Here is a 19199-nt window from a genome sequence, read left to right on the forward strand (position 1 = left end):
CCTGCTGCTCCCTCAACGGTGTATTTCAGTAGATCCGCCTGTTCTGCTCCCTACTCTGTCTCTGGTGACTCTTCTCACCCCTTGCACCTCTGGCCTACACCCCAGTCCTTCTATGCAAAAATAAAATTAAAATCAAAAAAAGTAATTACTAAAAAATTCAACATAGTTACATTGGACCTTGTATTAGTGTGTCTCTTGGTGCCAAATGAGGCCTTTTTTTTTTTTTTTTTTTTTTTTTGACAAGTCCACACTGAGAGGATATAAGATAAACTGAAGTTAAGGACATTCCATTTCTTTAAAGACATTTACAGTGGCCTACTAAGCCCCCGCTTTTTTTCCCTTCCTTTATTATTGTTTTGACCCAACAGAAGTCAAAACAGAATCAGGTCTTTTCAAATCCATTTTTTTTAAATAACAAAAACATCAGCATTAAATCACTATAATAAACCCATATAGAACAACGATATTGCTTTCCCTCCCCAAACGTGCTGCTATAGCACTTACTAAAATATGACACAAAAGTGTCCTCTTAGTGGACTGAATGTGACCAATTAAAGACAATGAGATAGGGATTTGACCCCTTAGATACCTTCCTCCAACATAATTCCTTTTTTCCCATTCTGGTTTATCTCCATGGACAATTCAGTAGCTCCATGGGCACTGTGGGTAAGCAGAGTCTCGCAGGAGATGACCTAACTGTTGCAAAGAGTTGAGAGGCAGAGTTCTCAGGCCCCTGCAGGAAACAGAAGACTGAACAACCTCAGCAGTGGACTCTGCTCCAGTCTACTCTTTGCATGCTGAGCTGTCCCTCCTTCCTGCTAGGGACATTTGTTAGTTCAAGTGTACCCTGCTTCCAGCAATAATCCTGCTTTTATTCGAAACTTCGCTGCTCCCCTGCTCTCCTTCAATGTGGGCTGGTTGGGGCTGACCCTCTGTGAGCTAGGGAAGGAGACTGGCCCCCTGTACTCCTCTGGAAACAAAGCTGGTCCTGCGAAGTGCAATGACTAGGCTGTTCCAGACACCTAGACTCAATTTTGGGACAGCTGCTGGAGTCACTGGGAAAGCCGATGGTCTCATTTCCCCTCGACCTCAAAAGACACTGGCCCTGGAGTTGCTGCAACCATCCTATGGCCATGAGGGGAGAGTCTGACAGAGGAGGGAGCCTGCCCAAAGGATGCAGGGCAGAGAGACTCAGGAAGAAACCAGCTACATCACTTGTTCATTGACTTTGAACCCTGCTCAGCAACTCACAATTTATAATCAAAGTTAACCAACAACATAAAGTGAGCCATGATTAAATGTCAAGAGCAGCGGGGTGTGAATGCCATAGTTTAAAGAAAGGGAAGATTAATATGATACAGATGGCTGGGGAGGTGTGGCAGACCAGCCACACCCTGAAATATGGATAAGAGAGCTTAAGAGTCAGGAATGCACTTTTATGGGACAGGTAGCAAATCCCAAAGCCACAACACTAACATGACAAACAAAGTTAAGCCTTTGAAATTCTCCTTTTAATGTGCCTCACATAGGTCCTTTGAGAATATGTTCCCAGAATCAGGGGCGTGATGGCTAGTGGCTCAGGAGTAGATATAGCATTTGAATTCTTTTGCATGACAATTCAGGGCCTGGGAAAGCAAGTAACGTTGACTCTAAACAGCCATGCCTGAAGACATGACGCCAATCACAGGAAAAATAAAATGACTAACGGCTCTAACAAAATGGAGGATGTCTGTGAAATCCCCATTTAGCCCTAATTAATGCTGCTTGTATCAGATCCCACTCTACATTCTTTTCCCTCAATACTGTAAGCTTCTTGAGAACAGGGACCATTATCAGTCATGTTCTCATGCCTTGAGGGCTTGGCACAATGCCTAGTCCAAGTTAGTTAATGTAAAATATGTTTTAATCTACTAGAAAACAAATATTATACTCTATTCCACAATAAAACAGACTCTTGTGAATGAAAAGAAGCAGTCAGAATGCGAATGTTGTTTTCTTTTTTCTTAGTGGGTTTTTATCAACCTAAGAGGAAAGGAAGTGGAGCCAAATGTTCCATTTCAACATCAACAATTCAACCTCCCAAATTAATAAAGAGATTGAAGTATATTCCGAACCTGCCAGAGAACTGTATTTAGAGAAGTTACAAATTACCAACTCACTTTAATCCCTTTGAAAGAGTAGTAAATACATACTGCATAGCAAGGGCAATTGCATAGCCATCTATTTGTGAGCCAACCCTATTCTCAATTCTTCCAGTGACTAATTGGATCCATTTGCAAGGAATCTGGCCAGGGAGAGCGGGTGACCTCAGGCCAGGAAACAGCAGAGCTTGACCTCTTCCTTAATGAAACGAACTACAAACACAAATGCGAGTTCCTAACAGCTAAATTTTGTAACACTCTTAAAAGCATGCCAAGTGCTTTCACTTTTCTCATCTCATTTGATTTCCCCACAATAACCTTGTGAATGACAAGCACTTAGCACAACGAACAGTAAAAGCATCATCATTGTTCCCTGATCAACAAAGGCCTGGCAGGAACTGTTCCTCCCATGTCACAGATGAGGAAGCCAGGCTCAGAGAGGCAAAAGTTAGCTTTGTAAGTTCTCTCAGTGCTCCCAGAGGGCAAGACTCAGTTTGCCCTCTGTAAAATCTGGAGGCCCTGGGATGATTTTCTCAAGGTCTGGTCCATTCCATGAGGCTTGTGAAGTTCTAGCCCTCTCCCCGAGGCCTCCGGCCAGCCCCGCCCCTGGGCCCTTCCGGGTTTGGCATTCCCCAGGCTGGCCCCTCTGCCTCCCCCTCGCCCCATTTCTACCTTCCCTGCCCCCTATTCCTCCCCACCCCATGAACTCTCTTAGGCGCGCCTCCCCTCGCCCTCCCCAAGGGCAGTGCCTCCGTCGTCGGGAAGGGCAGACTGTCGCTGGGACGGGACTCCAGGGTGGTGCGGACCCGGGTGAGGACCAACCAGACCACCGCGCATGCGCAAGAGACTCCGCCATTCCCTGTCCGGGCGGGAACCCGAGCCCTGGGCTTGTGTTCCGGGCTGAACTCCCCAGTTGCCCTCTCCCTAAGGGTAGTGAAAAAGCGCACTTTCCGTGACAGGTGGAACCTGAATTCACTGTTCCAAACTGTTTCAAAGGGAAGCCACACTCTTGGAAAAAGGGTAACTCCTAGAAAGACAGGTTAAGTGATAAAGTGTCTGAGTTCCGGTCTCATCCCCACCGCCTCCTACCTAAGTGATCTCATCTGTAAAAGGGAGTTTGAAATGTGTTCATCTAAGTAAATCACCCACGCTAGGACAGTGTCTGGCACAAAAAGTGTAAAGTTTTTATTCTTCTAAATATTTTACTGCACAGATTATCAATATTGCCCCTGGAAATCCTTTCTTATATGGCTAACATATGATTGAGTTTTGCCCTTCCCTCTCCTCCTAATTACCAGAAAGTCTTCACTTCAGTATTTCACCATTTCCATGCCCCCAACCCAATCTACGGACCACAGGGTGTTTTTCCAAAGGAAGGGTGTCTTAGGCCATCCTTTGATTATATACGAACACCTATAGTTCTGGTGTATTCAGACACCAACGTTCAGTTGTCACTCAACATTTAGCTAGTGAGGTCTCTCCCAATATCCTGCCTTCAGACAGATTTTTCAATGAACCAAAAAGCTTTAACTTCACTTCCGAGTCTGTGGTCTTCTTTTCCACAGTGCGGTGGTATATTACAAAGCTCCTTCCATCCCAGTGTGCATTCCCCATTGCAGTGTGTGTTTCCTGCACTTCCCATGAAGAGATGGAGTCTATTCCTCTACCTCCTTTAATCTGAAATGGCCTTGTGATGCTGTCTTACTGTGGCATTCTGGGCCTAGACTGCAGAGGCCTGCAACTTCCACTGTCTTTCTTTCTGGCTGCTGGGGTGACCATCCTGATTTCCCCAAACCTGAGGAGTTTCCCTGGGATACAGGGCTTTCACTGCTAAGACCAGGATGTCTCCAGCAAAGCTGTATAACTTCTCTGAGAGTGGCATTATCTTTAAGAATGAAAGACATGAAGTAGAGAGTGATCCAGTCAGACATCCAGTGTCACCAGCATTTGGCTCATCCAGTCCCAGTCTAGTTGCCAGATGCGTGATCTGGATGAGGACAAAATAGATGGAACTCAGGGGTCAGAGGAAAAGATTCAGGGACTGACTGGAGATGAAGGCAGAAGTCCATTCCTTCAAAGCCTTGTGGGCACAGTAAAGTTAAAACACACCCACCTTGCATTCAGCTCTTCAAAAACTGTCTAGTCCCACCCTCCTTCTCCTAAAGACACCCCATGAGACAACTATGCTGCACAGACAGTGATAAACTAGAAGACAGATTGCCTAAGTCCCTTTTGGTGAATAATTAAATTTCACCAGTGCTTTCTTATCTGTAGATTTTCTTATCTGTAAAAGGAAATAATAATCCATATAGTATTATGTGCATTTTCAGCATGGAATAGTATAAGTGGGATAATATGGGAAAGGCCTTTACAAAATGAAAAATATTTTATAAGTGTAAGTGCTGTGATATTGAGATGCTGGTATGCCCATGCCCCATGTTTTTGTTCATATACCATGTTTGGCTCCATCTATCCCATGGATTCTCCCCATCCCTTATAAGAAAACTTTGTTCCACCTTTTTACTGAACTAGCAAATAACTAACATAATATCCAACTTGTAGGTCATACTTTTTTTAGGGTTCTTCAGAATTAACCATTTCAGTATCTGATCATGCATTCATTCAACAAATATTTCTTGCACATTTACATCTATGTCAAGCACAGTCTCGCGTACAGAAGATACAGTCACGAACAAGACAAAGTCCCTGCCCTCTGGTGGAAAGGATGAATATCAAAGCAAATAATCCTGTAAATGTGACACCACATGTGGCCAATGTCTGTGGAAGAAAGAGCTCAGTGTGAAAATAAAGTAATGGGTGAAGAAGGGAATCTCCCATTTCAAACAGTAGTATTAGAAATGAACTAATATGTAAGGAAGAAAAATTGTAGTCTTCCAAAGTTTAGTAGACATTGGGGAGCTATTCTTTCAGCACCTCTTCATTAACTGAACTTCTTTCACCCACAATGTATACTGGGCATTTATTGTGATGTGTATTGCTCTGGCAGAGTTAGAGGAGTCATCCTGGTTGCCTTCTCTAAGGGAATGATAGCTGGAAACATCACAAAAATACCCATTACTACAGTACATTAATTGAACCCAACACCATGCAGACTGGCGAAGCATACTGGTACCTGTTGCCTCCTTAACACTCTTCCACTGCACCTGGTCACCTTTAACTCCCCACATGGCTGCCTTGGACCTCCATATCCTTGAAGTCTGATTTCTTTAAAGTTCTCAGGTGTTCTTGTCCTTCCTGCCTCAGGACCTTTGCTTATCCTTCAGTCTGGAATTCTCAAACCTTCTCCTTCAACCACACTTAACTTTCATTAGATCCATTTTTTAGGGAATCCCGCCAGTCCTGCTCAGAATAAGTCACTGTAACAGTTAACCTTAAATGATAATTCTGTATAACAATCTCAGCAGCTCACTAATTTCACAATAAGCATGGATTTTTGATGGGCCCTAAGAATGAGGCGTGTAGGTGCTATGACAACAGTGTGGAGAAATAAACCCGTATGAGACCCGGTGTGTAGGCAGAGTAATGGGACCCAAAAGATGCTCAAGTCCTGATTCCTAGAACCTGTGAATCTGCTGCTTTACATGGCAAAAAAAAATAGTCTTTGCAGATGTGATTAAGTTAAGTATGATGAGATGGGGAGATTATTCTAGATTGCCTGGATGGACCCAGTGAAATCACAAGACTCCTTAGACGTGAAGGGGAGAGGCGAGTTGGAGTCACAAGAAAGATGTTCCTGTCCATTGTTAGTTTTGAAGGTAGAAGAAGGGGCCATGAGTTAAGGGATGGGGTGACTTGTAGGTGCTGGAAAAAGCTAACAAAGGGCTTCACCCTCCAGCCTCCAGAAGAAAAGCGCCTGCGGACACCTCAATGGTAGCCCAGGATGACCTGCTATGGACTTCTGACTTTCAGAACTGAAAGATAAGGTGTGTTGTTTTAAACCACCAAGTTTGTGGCCATTTGTCATAGCAGCCAGGAAACAGGGGGCAGCTTAATATCTTCCTGGAAGAAAGAGAAGAGGGGCCAGAGCAAGGGAGGGGAGAAGGGGAGAATTGAAATAAGGGGACCGAACCAGCTGAGGCGAGGGTCCCCAGGGCACGACACAACCTACCAGCCTCTGATGCTGTTGGTGGGAGGGAAGCTGCCAGCGAGGCGCTATTTACAAAAGGTGGGGGCGGGGGAGACGCCAGCCACTGCGCTGTTATCGCTCTACTTGATTTCAACTCACCTTTAGCCTTCATTTTAAAACACTCAAAATCAAACACAACGCTGGCCCCAGAGCTCTGGCAAACATACGGAATGGAGATCCCCACAGACACAATGGAAATATTTTAAATGTAGATTAGGATTTTAATATGAGCCTCGCTCCCACACAGCAGCCCTCCCGGCCTTGCTGGACTGTGAGGGAGACGGTTTGGTTTCCTGGGATTGCCCCAGCCGTCTCTGCAGAGGGCCAGCTCTCCCTCGGCACCCGGCCCTGCCTGACCGGGTAAAGACAGGGCTGAGGCAGGCCAAAGGTCACTCCTGGGGAGGCTGGCGAAGGAAGGAATAGTCTAGGTACAGACAGCTGCTGTGTGATACCACGTCCTGGAAAGGGTTCACCCCAAAAGCCTGGTCTAATCTAATTTTCTCTGCAAGACAAACTAATGCCCCCGCCCCCCAATTCTCTCTCTGTGCATCAGTAAAAATGAAAAGCTCTCTGGAAGAAACCCCTCATTGCTTGTGATTGACCCATCTTTCCGCCATCATCAAGCTCCACCCCAAATGAGGACTTAAGCGGTGGTTGCTCTGTCTCATTCTGTCTGATCTCAGATTTCAGATCTCCTGGGAGAGGCAACCCCCCCGCTTCCTCCCCCCACCCCACCCCTGGGACCTGGCCCCGTCATCCTGTCACACACTGTGCTCGTCTTGCCTGTGCTTGTCACTGTTGAGATACTTCTGCTTGTAGACTTGTCTGTGGCCTCTCTCTCTTGTTCAGAACGTCAGCCTGTGAGAGCAGGGACCTCATCCCTCCTGAAGGCTGTGGTGTCCCCAGTGCCTCCAACATGCCTTATTTCCACCCTAAAATCACATTCTCATTTCTCAGTCACCAAGTCATGGCTAAGTTGTGTCCCTCTTGGGAAAAAAAAAAGAACAAAACCTCCCGTGTTGAAGTTCTAATCCCCAGTACTTCAGAATATGGCAGTCTTTGGAGACGGAGCATTCAAGAGGTAATTAAATTTAATGAGGCTGCCAGGGTGGGTCGCAATCCAGTGTGACGGGTGTCCTCACAAGAGGAGGAAGTTTGGACATGGCGTGGGGGAGATGACACCCAGACACAAGGAGAAGACAGCTGTCTCCAAGCAAGGAGCCCTGGACCAGATCCCTCCCCTGTGGTCCTCAGGAAGGCTCACCCACACACTGCTCGCCAACGTCCAGTCCCCAGGACCTTAAGAAAACAAATTGTTGTGGTGTAAGCTGCTCCATTGGGGGTGCTTTGTTAGGCAGCCCAAGGAAACCAGTCTCCAGACCAGCAGAGAATCAGAAATTTGCAAGAAAACATGGGATGGAATGTCCATGGCAAGGGCCTCTTTATCAGTGAAGGTGTTAACAGGAAACAGGCAATGCACTCAAACTTGGTAATTTAGGGTGAGTTCCTCCTTTTCCTTATTCCGAGATCAGCAAAGCCAAGTTCTGCAGCTGGGCTGAGGGTGCTCTCCATCTTCCTGTGTGCATCACACTCTGATGAAGTCCTTTCTTGCCCTCTAAACAGCTGGCCAAGGATGAGTCACCACCACAGGAGAGCTTAGCTCAGGGATGGAGGGGGAGGGGCTTACCAAGCAGGAAAAAACAACCCTTGGAAGGACAGAGAGAAAGAACAGATGATGGCACATGAGGGAATGGCAAGTGGCCTGCGGCCGCCGAAGCAGGCAGAGGGCAGTACTCCCAAGAGCTGAGGTTGAAAGATAGATGGTGACCAGATTTTGAAAGGTCAGACTCTATCTGCCGAACTCCTATTCATCCTTCAACACCCATCCCAAAGAAGGAAAAATAGAACTAGTTACATGTGATCCTGAAGCATTCAGAGTAGAGTAAACCCCAAATCTGGAGCTAATAAAGAGTGTCAGGTATCTTTTGAAGTCAGGTATTTACTCCGTGGCTATGACAAACTGTTACCGCATCATCATTTATCCCAAGTGTCATCTTCCTTATGACACCTACCCCAGCTGCTGCAAGCAATCTACTTTTTCTTTGCTTACTTTTCAGTGCTCCCACTGTTCTTCTAACAATATGTGGGGCTGTGAAAGGTGGTTTTGCACCTGGCTCCTCTACCAGGCAGTCTGTCCCATGGTGGATGGGGCCATATGTTATGCATCTTTCTATTCTGCATACCTGGCACAGAGCCTATGGGACAGATAATGCCAGTGGCCTGCTCTCCCATATTCTATTAGAATAGAATCCCAGTTGGGCAGCATGCTGAATTAAAATTATTCACCTGCCCAGGCTCCCTTAAAGTTCAGGTGCCACGTCACTTGGCTGGACCAGCGAGATGCAAGTTGAATTCTATAGGGTGGGCTTCTAGAAAAGCCACTGTTTTCCTGATAAGGGTCCGATCAGCTGGCTCTTCGACCTTGGTCCCTCATTTTCACCCACCCTCACTCCATCTTCACGTCTGGAATCTTGGGCTCCGTAGCTCGAGGTGGTGCGGCCATCCTGGGACCACGAGGGTGAAAGGTCATACCCGGATAGCAGAGCAGGCATCTGGGAGGGTGGACAGCCCTCAAGCATGTCCTTGCGCAGTCATGAGGGGCTGAGACTTCCTTCTTCTGGGCTGTTTATAACACATTAAAACCAAACCCCGGGCCTCCCCGGTGGCGCAGCGGTTGAGCACTGGGTTGCGAAGATGCTCGCGGCCTCTGCAGCGCCGGTTCAATCCCCGGCTGCTCTCCGGCCACTGGTGGAGGGTCCCACATGGCACGCAGACCTCTCCTGCCGCCCGCTGCTCCCCTCAGCAGTGTACTTCGGTCCTTCTGCCTGCTCTGCTCCCCACTCTGGCTCTGGTGAATTCTCTCACCCTCCCACGCTTCTGACTGTACCCAGTGCATGTATAAACAAAACAAACAAATAAACAAACAAATAAATAAATAAAAACATGCCTCTATTAAAAAAAATTAAAAAAAAAAACAACCCCAATTTAGTTAATCTACTGTACTGGCTGCTGCTATATGCAGCTAAGTGCAACCTCAAATACTATAGTCTGGGGCAGGGCCAATGCTTCATGAATTTTGATGACCCAACAGTTGATGTAACTTTTGGGGAAAACTGTCAGACTGCAGCGTGGGTATAAGCATTGACTTTGGTATCAGCTGGACCATTCATTTCTCTTATAACAAATTCTGAGGAGCTGGTCTGATGGGGTGGATATTATGCTTCAAATTGGGGATAAGGGAGGGATTGAGTGAAAACAACCACCCCCAAGGAGCTTACAGTCTAGTAGGAGAGTGTGTTTCATCAAATAGTACTGAGGACTGCTTAATTCCAAAGAGAGAGGAGTTACACAGAATGCCAGAACATAATAAAGAGATCTGTTCTGGTCTGTTTTGGTGTGTCTTGAAGGCTTCCTGGAGGAGGTGGCACTTAAACTAACTTAAACTAACAGGTGACTTGGAATCAAATTCCTGTTCTGTTATGTACTAATTGACATTTCCCGGGCAAATCATTTAACCTCTTTTGGCCTACATTTCCACACCTGAAAAGTAGGATTCATTATATTGTGTAGAAAACACAGAAAAAATACATCATGACTTTTCCGACAGCCCAATATTTCCTGTGTGTATTTGTGTGCTTTAAATCACTCATGGTGCTTGACCCACAGAAAGCACTTCTAAGACAGTTGCTCTTCTGATTTTCAGTCCAAACCCTCTGGCTGCTCCTGCCTGGGTGGGTGTGCAGGGCCCCAGTGCTCACGGTGAGTCAGATGCTGTGGATCTCCACCGGTTCAAGCCTGTGAGGACTCAGCTCAGGAAATCACGTGCTGGAGGATGAGAACCAAAGCTCTGGCAGGGAAGGCAAAGGATAATTAAGTCCCCAGGGCTGACCGAGCAAGGTCTCCCTCTCCAATCTCCTAGAGAAACCCAGCCTCTTCTTTGGGGTCCCCCAGTTACTGCAGGTTTACCTGATCCTGACTAAGGCAGCAAGTTGGGGGCAGGCTGGAAAATTGAGGCCACGGGAGAGTCAGAGTCCTGGGCTATAAGGGTATAAGGGGCCCCAGAGGTTTGGGGGGTAGGGGACGATGGCCCTCCAGCTTGACTGTCACTCCCCATTTCTCCCACCAGGAGAGCTGGGGTGGGGCACACAACAGAAAAAAATCAGGCAGATCCACTGCCCTTGAGTCTCAATTCCCTCATCTGTAAAACAGGTAATAGGATGAAATCAGTGGTTCTCCAACTCTGCTACACATTAGACTCACTTGAGGGAGATTTTAAAAAATCCTGAGACCCAACTGCACCCCAAACCAACTCAATTAGAACCTCTGGTGAGACCCAGGCATCAGCAATTTTTAACCAGCATTGGGTTGAAACCCAGGGGCCTAGATGGACTCTAAGACTCCCTCCAGCTATGGGGCGCGCCCCTACTTCCTACCTGAGTGACCTCAGGGAAGTGACTTAAACATCCCTGTGCCTCCATTTCCATGCCAGTAAAGACAGGGCGATGACAGGGGTCCCCCATCGAAGGGTAATGAGGACTAAAAGGATATTATTTATATAAAGTGCTGATGAGTGTAAAGGGGGTGAAAGGCTCCAGAGTGGGAGCTGGGGTCACTGTGGCCACTCTGAGTCTTGATTTTCTTGGGATCACGAAAGAGGAAGGAGAGAACGAGAAGGGAGGAGGAAGTAACGGGGGGGCTCTGTCAACCCTTGCCTTGTCCCATCTCCCCTCCATGCCCAAGGACAGCAAATTAAACTCTCAGGCCTTGAAGAACCCAGGAGGCAGGGGAATGGCATTGGAGAGTGCCCAGTGGCAGAGGAAAGGACAGGTGGATTCAGATAACCAATCAAGCACCAGCATCTTCCGATGAACGCTGGGACTACTGGGAAGGATCTCGGACGTTCCCCAATCCTAACTTCTCGTTTAATCAATGAAAGCTCTGAGGCACCGAGAGGTTAAGTAAATTCGCCCAAGGTCACACACTTTGAGCCAAGCCAGATCTCAAATCCTGGGTGGTTGTTTTTTTTTTTTTTTTTTTTTTTAACTCCAGTCTAGAAGTCATTAAAAAGAAAATAATAACACACCACAGCTTCCTCTCAGAGGACAGACTCCATCAGCATTAATCAGTCTTTTCACTTTGGCAGGGCTGCCTTATCTCTCCCTTCTAAGCAGACACAGTGCCTGCAGCCCAAAGAGCAATCGTGATAATTAATAATAATATTTTGCACTTGGAATTTTCCCCTGGCAGCAGCTGCTCTGAAAGCATCTACTCATCCAGCCACAGTATCAGCCAATCAATCAGTCCCCAGGAGCTTGTGGCGCATCTGCCCGCAGCCCTTCAGCCGGTTCTGGTGCTCAGAGGGGTCCAGCAGCACAGGAAATGAGGCCAAGAGCTTGGGGAGGCAAAGTGACCCCCCAGGAGATACAAGGCCCCTGCAACATCAGCTTCCCCAGCCTGGTAAAGGGGTCAGACACCATCATCGGAGCGTCCATTTGACTTACCACTGTTTCCGACATCCAGAACCACGCCTGAAGCTCTCTGGCCAAAGTAACCAACACACACGCAGGTGTAATGCCAGATCACACCTACTACACAGGGAGGGGTAGGTGAGTTAAAGGATGGGAAGGACTAGGCCAGTCACATGGGAAGCCCCCCATAAATGCTAGCCATTGTTAGTGAGGTTGTCGGCATCAGCAAGGGCCCCATCCCGCAAATACAAGGGAGCTCAAGGCAGTTACCAAAGAGGGGAGTATGAGAAACTTGGAAGGATGAGAAAGCTCCCAGTGGGTTAGAAATAGCAGAATAGAAATAGCAGAAATCAGCTGCCATTCCTGACCTTGAGGGACTCAGGAGGGGGCTAACTGCTGGTGAGGAACATGGAAGGGGGCTCTCCATGGGGGCTGTAACCTCAGAGGAAAGAAATCACTTTGAGACCCACTATAGCCAGGCCTGGGGACAATAGAGGCCACCATCTCCTTTTCTTCCTGCCTTACGATCTCTTCTTGGCACCTCCAATTGGAAGTCAGAGTGGCCAAAGGGGAAGTGGCCACAGGGTGGCCAAAGTGGGAAGTCTCTGGGGACACAGAGCAGGTCAGACATTAGCAGGCAATGAATCTGGCAAGGGGCCGTGGAGGTGTGGAAACAAGCTCACTAGCCAGAGTTCAGCACAACTGGTAATTCAATATGGCGCCCGTACTTTGGCATGATGAAAATTTCATGGCCCTTGACATGGTGCAATGATATTTCTCAGATATTATCCACTAATCAGCTCTTTTTTTGAATGTTTTGATTTTTCTGGAGCACGAGAAACTGTTTGGTGTTCTAGACTATTGTTTCAAGACTCTTGCAATGACCTTGAGCCAAAAGCCTAAAGTTTTGAAAACACAGATCCTTTGAAGTGGAAAATAGGAATGGAACTTGTAAACATTTTCTCCCACACCTAAGCAGTCAAGGAAAGTCCTGAAAAAAACTCTCCTCACCTGTACCTGGTGTTCTCACAGCTCTGATTGCTTTTCTCTGAAAAAGGGTCTCCATGCTAAGCTTCCTGAACAACATGGCGGTCTCCTCCCCTTGGTCTCTGGGGTGGGACAATCTGGGCTTCGTTTCTGGCTGTCCATAGTCAGGTGTGTGTCACTTGCCCTCATCTGAAAATGGGGATAATTGTTCCTACCTCATAGGAGTGAGGTGAGGACTAAAAGAGATAATATACATAAAGCCAGATGTGTGTCTGGCCCATAGTAGGAGCCCACAAAGATCAGCTAGTTCCTTTAGGTCAGAGGTCATGAGTGTTCAACACTGGAGCTTAGTATCAAGTTTAAACCTAGTAATAATCCTTGTATGAGAGGATTAATAAAGTAAGATTCCTTTTTTTCCCATTGAGGAACTTGGGATTCACAGAAGTGATTTGAGGTACTCAAGAGCACGGAGCTTTCAAGGGGATCTGACTCCAAAGTTACATCTTCTACATCAGTAGTTCTTAAATTTTATCAAGCACCACAGTTACCTGGAGTTAACACATTGCCCACATTCTGCTTGAGCAGGTATGGAATGGGGCCCAAGAATTTTGTTTCTAACAAGTGATGTGGGTAGTACTGGCCCAGGGAGCTCCTGAGAGTGTTCATCTTCACTGGGGACCTTCCTCTGATGTCTTATATTTTTTATTTTTGTGTAGAACTGGGGTATAGGCCAGAGGCATGGGGGGTGTAGGGGCTGAGAGGATTCACCAGAGGCAGAGTGGGGAGCAGAGTAGACAGATTTACTAAAATACACTGCTGAGGGGAGCAGCAAGTGAAGACAGGAGAGGTCTGCTGCGCGATGTGGGTCAGCTCCCTGGCCAGGGATTGAACACAGACCTTAGTGGTGATAGCGCTGAGACTTAACCTCTAGGCCACCAGGGAAGCCCTGGCGTGTTCAATCCCCCTTCATCTGCACCATCCAGTTCCAACCCGAACCTACAAGCCTAAGTCATTTTCCAGGTGTGATTCTAGAAGGTCTGGCCAGAGTGGCAGCTCCCAGTGGGTGAGACCCTTGTACCCTGTTCCCACCACTTCCCTGGGGAGGCCTGGGTTATGCTCTCCCACGCCTGTCTGTGCATGCGCAAACATCTACACACATAGGGTTTTTGCCCCATCTTTCAAACAAAAATAAATTCATACTCCCTCCCTCCACCCCTTCCTTCCTCAATCTTTACCCGTCTGGAAGAAAATGTCTTTCGTCCCCATGCCCGACGAGTCCTTTGGAAGCAATGCTCTCTGGACACTGATGACCAACCTTCACCCCCTCATGCTTCCGTCACGAGTGACCTAGCTCGTGGGAGCGCTGGGAAAAGGAACCTGGCAACAGGAGTACCGTGCTGTCCCCCCTCTCTCCCAGGAGGGAACTGCCCACGGGAGCCAGGTTCTGCTTGATTCTTCCAGGCCCTGCCATGGTCCAAGCTGCCTACACCCGGGTAGGCGAGGCTGACTATTCTGGGTGCAGCATAAGGCAGCCCACTTCCCTGAGGGAAGAGCCACACTCTCCAATAACAGATTTATCTTTAGTAGAGGTGAGGTTTGGGGGCACCATCTGCCTTTTTCTTGATCTTATTTCTCACTTGGTTCAGCACGTGGGCGGGGAAACGAGGGTATTATTTATTAGCTCCTGTGGACATGCAACACTTACAATCTATGGCAGACCTAAAACTGCTGATGCTGTTCGGAGGCTTTGGTTTGCAAACAACATGCAGTCTTACTAAAAGTAGCTTGAACAATAAGGGGGCCGTTTTCTCAGATGGTAAAAGTTCTGTCTGCAGATTTCTTTGCCAACCTTCTGATCTTGGCCTCATTCCCTTCCTCGAAATGGGTCACCTTTCCCATCACTGCACACTGAGCTGGTGGAAGGGACAGGAGGAATCCACCTGCATCCAGTGTTTGTTGTGCTCTGCCCTGCCCAAGGGCCCATGAGCAATAACCTAAACACTGCGACCCTCAGTCTCGTCCTGTGCAACACGAGGATAATGAGATCTTCCTGCTAAGAGCGCCTTGGGGATGAAACGAAAGCATCCAGAGGCCGAGCACCGCCTGACACAGAGCAGCTCTAGCCAATTTCCAGCCCCTTCCCAACAGGACCTTCCTAGGCAAAAGAGAAACTGAAACCAGCAACAGAAATGCTTAAATCAGGGGGCCTCCCTGGTGGCACAAGGGTTAAAGACAGTGTTATCAAGCTATCGCCAGCCACTGCAGCACGAGTTCGAGTCCCTGGCCGGCCAGGGAGCAACCTACATGGCGCAGCAGACCTCTCCTGCCTCACTTGCTGCTCCCCTCAGCAGTGTATTGCAGCCAATCTGCCTGTTCTGTTCTCTACTCTGTCTCTGGTGAATTCTCTCACACACACACACCCCCCACCGCACCTCTGGCCTACACCCCAGCTCTTGTATGCATAAATAAGTAAATCTTTAAAAAATAAAGAAAAAAGAAACACTTAAACCAGGCTTGGGGACACTTAGGTATATACCCTGGGTTTCGTGCACATGGCTCCTGGTGGCAGGAAGCTGTCCTCGTTCGCACATGCCCATTTCCCTTTGTGACAAGGAATCTTCTCGGGGCTCAAAGTGCATTTTTCTGGGCACAAGAGAGCACTTTTCTCCTTTGAGGACCATCTGCTGACACACGCATGACTGTACCCTGTATTGGTTTGCCTTAACCAGGTGTCACGCACTGAGTGGTTTGAACAGCAGATGGATTGTCTCACAGTTCTGGAGGCTACCAGTCCAACATCAGGGTGTCAGCAGGGCCCCCGACTCTGCAAGCATTGGAGAGGACCACTCCCGGCTTTGGCTAAGGAGCCATAACTCGGGTCCACGTAAGGTTCTCCCCGTGCATGTGTCTGTGTGTCCAAATCTCCCCTTTTTATAAGTACAACAGTCATATGGGATGAAGGATCATTCCAGGTCCAGTGCAGCCTCATCTTAACCAGTTACATCTGCAACAGCCCTATTCCAAACAAGATCACATTCTGGGGTGCTGGGGTTAGGACTTCAACATACGAGTTTGGAGGGAACAGAATCCAACCCATTACTAACTTCATGTTTCAGCTATAGTGTCTCCAATGCATCCCCCTCTTTTCTTGCTCCATATTCTTGCTCATGACTTCTCTTGACCTGAGAAGGCCCTTTTTCCTTCCATGCTTAAGAAATCCAACCCAGTCTTTAAGACCCTACTCAAACCACCTCCTCCAGGCAGCCTTCCTTCAACCCTCTGGTCAGAAATAGCCTCTCTTTCCTCTGTCCTCAGACATTCACTTTAGCTCTCATGATGGTGCTTTGCAAAGCGCCCCCCCACACTTGACTTAGCTGTGTGACAGACAATATGTGTTCAGTTCCCAGATCAGCCTCTCTCCATTGGGATGAGATAGAACCTCCCTGCTCCAGGGTGGGCAACCTGTCAGCAGCACCCACATCACCCAGAAGCCTGGTAGAATCGCGGAATCTCAGGTCCCAGGCTGACCTGCTGAATGTGAATCAGCTGGAATTGAACGAGATCATCACCGCCCACACAGACACCAGGGAGGCGATGCTCTGAACTAGTGCTAGCAACTGGCCTCAGTCCCCTCCCCTGTGAAATGTGCATAGTAAAAGTACCTGCCCCAAAGGTTGTTGGAAGAATAATTGAAAAAGCGCGTGTACAGCTCTAAATTAGTGCCCAGAGCTGGGTAGCTACAAGTGAGCCTGGAACAGCTCAAGGTTAGGGGTGTCAGCCTGTGCAGTAGAAAATCCAGGTATAACTTTTGACTCCCCCAAAACCTAGTCATAGTCGTTCCTGGGTACCTGTAAGGGATTAATTTCAGGATCCCCTCCCACCCTTGCAGATACCCAAATCTGTGGTAGCTGCCCAAGTCCCTTATGGCCAGTGCTCTGTATCAGAGGGTTCCACCTCCACACACTCACGCAGCCAACATCCTTAGCTGGTCGAGTCTGTGAATGCAGAACCCACACCTAGAAAAAAATCCCAGCATGAGTGCACCAGAGTAATAGAAACGTGTTATTCAAAGATCAACGACAACAAACAAAGGTAGCTATGGAATACTAGGATAGCTTCTATCCTGGTCATCCTTTTAAAATCACTGGGAATGTCATCTTTTCAAAGAAAGTTCTGATCAAATTGCTCTTCAGCTTAGAGCCCACGGGTGGCGTCCCCTGGCTTGTAGGAGTCACACCTGCAAGGCCCTGTAGGATCTGGCACCTGACACCTCTACCACCACCTGCCCCTGACTCCCGCTGCTCCAGCCACGTTGGTCATTTAACTCCTTGAACGCTCCAGAAAACCCCCCAGCGCTTGGCCTTTAAGCATCTATTTTCTCTGCCTACAAGTTCATCTCCATCTTTCTTCTCACTCCTCCCGGGAAGATCCTTCTAGTCCTCAAGTCCCCACTGAAATGTCATCGCTGCCGGGAGGCCTTCCGTGTCTCGCTTCCACCTGCTACCTCGGAGCCCCCCTTATACGTGCTTCTAACTCCTCTTGTGGGAAGCTGTGATGTTGAAGTCCTCACCCCCAGTACCTCACAATGTGACTGGATCTGGAGGAGGATCTTTAAAAAGGTAACTCAGTGAACATGAGGTCTTTAGCGTGGGCCTCACCCACACGACAGACACACAGAGAAGACCGTGTGAAGACACAGGAGAAGCGGCCATCTGCAATCCAAGAAGAGGCCACAGAAGAACCTAACCCCCTGGACCCTGATCATGAACTCCTAGCGCCCAGAATCCTGAGGAAATACATTCCGGTTGTTGAGACCGCCTGGTCCACGGCAGCTCTAAGACTCCCGTGCCGGGTCCTTTCCTTCACAGCACCAACCGCAGTGTGATGACCCGCAGGTGAGTCCTGCCCGCCGTGCCCACCTCTGTCACTGGGTTGTAACCTGTGCGGGCTGCAGGGACCACGTCATCCTAGTCACTCCATTCTCAGCCCTGCATGGCGCTTGGCACGTAATAGGTGCTCAGAAAATTATTGGCAGGAGAGGATGAACAAAAGAGCCTCATCTCAGGTGACCAAACCGGGGGGTGGGCGGGAGATGACCAAGGGCCGTTCCCTCTGTGACTCTCCTGCCCGTGGATTCCTTCCTCACCCCAACCACCCTCCCAGTGCAAAGCTGTTCAACTGTGAAACCTGCAATTTGATTTACTCCCAAGTGACATCATAGCCATTGCCATGGCAACACCTAGCGATGCCCGTCTGCCAGACAAAGTCTCTGCCATCAAAAAAGGGCAAGTGGACACCCAGGAAGGGATGGCGTCACTGGCAAGGCACCTGCGTCAGTCCTCACAGCTCTGCCTTAGCAGCCAGGGCCCCGCAGCGCTGCCGCTGGTGTGACTGGGTAGGTGCCCTCCGGGGGACAGTGGGGCTGCCTGCAGTGCCGGTGAAGTCTTTACCTTTGCCAGCCAGGCAGAAGCAAAATTATGCAGGTGGACGCCAAGTACAGCACAGGTCCTGCCTCACCTGTTAGTCCAGCCTCGGCCCCTCAACACACCTGAGCAGTGACCAAAGCTACTGCCTTCTCGTCTGTCCATCCCTCTTCCCCCAATTCTGCTTTCTGCTGCCTATCATACTCTGCACCCCACTTTCTCTTCTGTTTCTGTCCACATCTCCTGAGAGCCCGCTGTGTGTCAGGCTCTGTCTTAGGCCAGCGTGGGGTGGCCCTGTGTCCAGTGGTGTCTCCCCTGCAGAGAAGGAGCCTTTGGGAGCAGCTCTGAGGTGTGGCAGGCGCGGGGACTCAAGTGGAGGGAAGCCCCGCTGATGTCACAAGTGAAACCTCACAGTGGATTTCCGCAGCAATAGGGGTCAAAGCGCCAGTGGGCGTGGCTGACATGCTAGCAATCCTCCGAGAATTTAAGGGTCAAACGGGACTTTGCAGGTCAGTCTGGAAATCCAGCCACCGTCCCACCTAGGCAAGCGGATTCGAGATTCCAAGCTTTTTGACACTGCTTTCGTAGAAGCGGAGAGCTGGGTTGTAGGTCTTCCCATCCCCCCTCTCTGAGCCTCACAGAGATACCCAGACTTCCTTGCTCCCCACGAGCAAAGGGGCTAGAATTTTAGACGACATCCTGATTGTGTACGATGCTACCCAGCGGGCAGGGCTGCTGGCCGTGAACTGCTGGGTAGGCGGTCCATGCAAGCTCACATCAGAGGGACCCCACCGCCGGGGGTGTGGTCTTGGCAAGGTGCTCCCCACCATGGAAACTCAGTGTTTTCATCTGTGAGATGGACATGGTAACCCCTTGCACCCCAGGGTCACTGTGGGGGCGCCACATCACCCGGATCACAGAGGCAGAGAATAAGTCAGAGGTTACAGCCACTTCTGCAGGAAGGCATGGCGTG

General features: G+C 48.7%; 1 long non-coding RNA gene across 1 annotated transcript; it reads right to left on the reverse strand.

Annotated features, from left to right (window-relative positions):
* Window positions 1–9875: 9875 nt before the first annotated feature.
* Window positions 9876–18897, reverse strand: LOC119236462 (uncharacterized). Its single transcript, XR_005123066.2, has 3 exons — window positions 18254–18897; window positions 12828–12992; window positions 9876–10195 (listed from the first exon to the last, which is right to left on the reverse strand). It is a non-coding gene; the product is annotated as an uncharacterized LOC119236462 (long non-coding RNA).
* Window positions 18898–19199: the final 302 nt, after the last annotated feature.

The sequence above is a fragment of the Talpa occidentalis genome, unplaced genomic scaffold (assembly GCF_014898055.3).
Source record: "Talpa occidentalis isolate TD23 unplaced genomic scaffold, MPIMG_talOcc4v2.1 talOcc4.9, whole genome shotgun sequence".
Lineage (NCBI taxonomy): Eukaryota > Metazoa > Chordata > Mammalia > Eulipotyphla > Talpidae > Talpa > Talpa occidentalis.